We start from the raw sequence: 4,243 nt of genomic DNA, 5'->3' as shown, positions 1-4,243 counted from the left end.
TGACCATTAGTAAATCTGGCACTAAATGTTTTTTCTTGAGTGATAACCAGCTTTTATTGCTGGTTATCACTCATTTATGTGACCCGCATAAAACAAATATGTGCTGAAGTGAGATATTGGTCTGTAGTCTACTGTTGTAGTTTCAACATGGTGATGTTGTTAAAGTGAATAGTGTAACATGGTTGCGATACTCAGCACACCAGCACACCACTAATTTTAATTTCATCAGGGAGAAGCTGCCCTTCACGAGGAGGCGGAGTCAATGCAAAGCACTGACAGCTTCTATCTCTTTATGTCTGACTGTAGTGATGATGACAGAGAACAGTGGACACAGCCTGACATGATGGACTGTAGGACAGGACTGCTGTTTTTAATTCTTTGCTTGGCAGGTGAAAAGCTTTGTTGATGATAATCTAAAATTATATTTTGGTGCCATGCTTTTTAAGTTGTGCGTTTGTTATTAATTTTCTCTTTACTGGGGCAGGTGTTAATGGTCAGACTCTGACAGAATCTGAACCAGCAGTTAAACAACCTGGTCAGTCTCACAGATTGACCTGTACAACCTCTGGATTCACACTCAGCAGCTACTGGATGCACTGGATCAGACAGGCTCCTGGAAAAGGACTGGAATGGATTGCTGCTGATACTAACAGTGCCACCAAATACTACTCTCAGTCAGTTCAAGGCAGGTTTACTGTCTCCAGAGACAACAGCAGAGAGCAGCTGTATCTGCAGATGAACAGCCTGAAGACTGAAGATTCTGCTGTTTATTATTGTGCTCGAAACCACAGTGACAGAAGTTGCTAAGCAGCTGTACAAAATCCTGATGGATTTCATTAGATTCACTAAATAAATATTCAAATTCATTTATAGAATATTTTTCCCTCCCAATAAAGTAAAACACATATTTTATCCATTTTGCTACTTTAAGGTCTACCTCTGGATAATAGTTATCCACAGTACATGAGAAATATATCATCAAAAATATACTGCTGATTCCTCCGGCACTACATGCAGAGCAATGAGAAATGTAGATCAGCATCGCATCAATCCTGCAGCATTCACAAACCATCCCTCTGTAAATAATCTGGTCAGTTGAGAATGAGATTTTCATGGTGTTTATATGTTTAAGAATTACGACAAAAATATTCATGATATCGTATCACATCATAAAATACTTGGAAGCTGTGAAACTAAGTTTTTGAATACCAAATTTCTCCTGTAGAGGGAAATTTGGTATTTGAGACAGAGTTTAGATAACCAAATTTGGTATTACATTTGGTATTCAAAAACTTAGTTTCACACTTCCATTATTATGCTCCATTATTACAATTGTCATTTTATTGATCACAGAACTTCTTGCAGTTGTTTTCTTTTTTAACCAGAAAAACAATCTCTGACTATAAACAGCTTTAAACAGAAGCTTCTTCGTCTTCTTCTGTTTTACTGGCAGTTGGCAACCCATCTAATTAGAGCAGGTAGTTGTACTGCCTTCTAGTGGAGGGGAATGTAATTCCTCTGCCCGTTGCTCACGATGGTTGCTTAGCATACCAATCAGGTGAAACCAGATAATCTCCATGGCACACTTGATCATTTCTCACGGCACACCTATGTGCCACAGCACAGTGGTTGGGAAACACTGCCCTACAGGTCCTATTAGATCCCCCCCACTCAACTGATGCTATCAGTTTTTGATAGCATTAATTACACCCATAATATATATTTTAAAAATGAAAAAAAAAAAAAAAACTACTTGTTGTGGTAGCTTAGACATGGTGCTGATATTTCTCCTTCCTCACTTGTTTCTGTAACATGTTTCTGAACCTGCACTTTAACAGAACAATGTTACAACAGATTCATTAAATACATTACACATTAATACCCATTATCACCGTGTAGCAGTTATTAGTAGTTGTAGTGACAGTGTGTGCATGTGTTTCTTACATTGCCTTTTCTAAAACACAAAGAAAGCTAAGTTTGAAACTTATTTTAAGTTCAGTAAATAGAAAAATTGGGCAGAGTCCCATTAAAAGTTTTAGATTCAGGAGGTTTAATTTGAGTAATGGTGTCTGACAATTTTTTTTAAATGTATATAATTAAAATAAATACTTTGTTCATTAATAGATGCGCAGAGCTATGTAACCTGCATCATGTAAAATAATTATAAGAGTTTACTTTTTTTCGAAATTAAACATTTGCTGTTAATATAATTTTAAGCACAGTGTGTGGGGGGTCAATTAGATGATAACATCTTCCTTAAAAAGAACAGTAGAAAGACTGAATGATCAGATACATGAGTATGACGATGACAGTGTCACACTTCTGATTATTCTTTGACTTGAAACAGGCTCAATTTGAGTTTTGATTAATTTTATCAGTATTTTAAAAAATTTAGAACACACTAAAGTGTATTATGTTCTGATTTAATGAATGTTTAAGGGTGGGGACAAACCACCCTCATTTAAATAATATTTTAATTTTGGCTAAATTTCACAGTATTATTTCTTTTGGAAGCATTTGTTTGAGGAGATAATGTGCAAAAAAGCTAGATGGAAATAGTTGCACAATATAAAAAGTGGGTCTGACTTTTTAAAAAATATTTAGTGATAGTTTGTCTCATGTGCAGAAAATTTGTTATAGTAAATATAAAAAAAATAGACAGTTCATGATATTCTATGTCTTTATCTTTTTCTTGAAATACCAATTAGCTCCTGTTGTGGGAGGTCTATGCAAAGTTTTGCTCAGATATAAACACATCATCATCAGTTCTCATTTAGTGTATTTACAGAACAGCTTTGGACACGTTTTAACTGCACAAACATTCTGATTATAAAGTGTTCTAAATTATGGATTATATTACTTCCTGGAGTTTATTATTCATTGTATGTTTCCATGGTAAGAAAAGGATTCATTCTTTAAAAAATGAAGACAATACTCTAATTATAATGATAATGTGTTTAGATTTTTGCAATTTTATTAGTATGCAATCGTAACCAGAACCCACCTGTTTGATTTAGGTCTTATTGATTCAATTATGTAATTAGAAAAGCACAAATTAATTCCCCAAAGATGTTTTCATGTTGTCCATTAGAGGCAGCCTCTTTAACAAATTTCATTCAGTCCCTAATGAATTTTTTATGTATGTCTATGCAAACTCATTTACTTCCTGTATTATTCAACTATAAATGTTTCACATCAGACTGTGATGTAGAGTTCACATGATGACACGTTCATCAAAAACCATGCTTTCTGTAGCTCTGTTACTACTTATAGCTGCTGGGCGTGAGTCTACTTAAATGTGTAATATAATAACAGTTTGTTTTTTAATAATATAACCTGTGATTTTTCACAAAACATTTTCTTTTTTAACAGGTGTGAAGTGTGAACATTTAACCCAACCAGGCGCTGTGACTGTGCAGCCAGGTCAACGTCTGACCATCATCTGTCAGGTCTCTTATTCTGTTAGCAGCTACAGTACAGCTTGGATCAGACAATCTGCAGGAAAAAATCTAGAGTGGATTGGACAGCAATGTCATGGATGCACACCAGCATACAAAGATTCTCTCAAAAACAAGTTCAGCATTTCCACAGATTCTTCCAGTAACACAGTGACTTTAAATGGACAGAATGTGCAGCCTGATGATACTGCTGTGTATTACTGTGCCAGATACCCACATTAACACAAACAATCAGCAGCCCTTGACAAAAACCCCTCAGAGCCTCAACACTTAAATATGTAGTAGGAGGAGCCATCAGCCCATTTATTATTTATTAACATAGATACATAGTGTGGAAAATACAAATTACTTTTAAAAATATGTAAAAATAACATGTGCTAATTTAAAAAACTAAACAAAACAAGAAAGGAAATAATATTTCTGTCTGACTCACAACATTTACAGAGCCTTGGTGTAACTTTAGTAAGTAATTAGTAGGTTCATTGCCTTTCTGACCTGCATTCCCAGACGTTTGGTTCAAATTCAGTTCAGAAGTGAACTTGACTTATATATTTATGGTTTTAAGGCTATAAATAGTTAGTTTGTTACTGGTTTTGTATTGGGAATTTTTAATGAATGAAACATGAAGAACTTTGCCTACTTCGTGTCTTGCTTTCTGTGTAATTATATTGTCTTCAACGTTCCAGCGAATAGGTTCAAGCTACAAACCTATCAATAAATGTCCATGAATATAAGCCTCTTATATTAAAATACTGTGAAACAATTTTTGGGACACTGGGTTAAAT

Source organism: Haplochromis burtoni, unplaced genomic scaffold (genome assembly GCF_018398535.1).
Source record: "Haplochromis burtoni strain Fernald_Lab_line unplaced genomic scaffold, NCSU_Asbu1 Contig_1854, whole genome shotgun sequence".
Taxonomy (NCBI): domain Eukaryota; kingdom Metazoa; phylum Chordata; class Actinopteri; order Cichliformes; family Cichlidae; genus Haplochromis; species Haplochromis burtoni.
Note: the sequence above shows the minus strand (reverse complement) of the source record.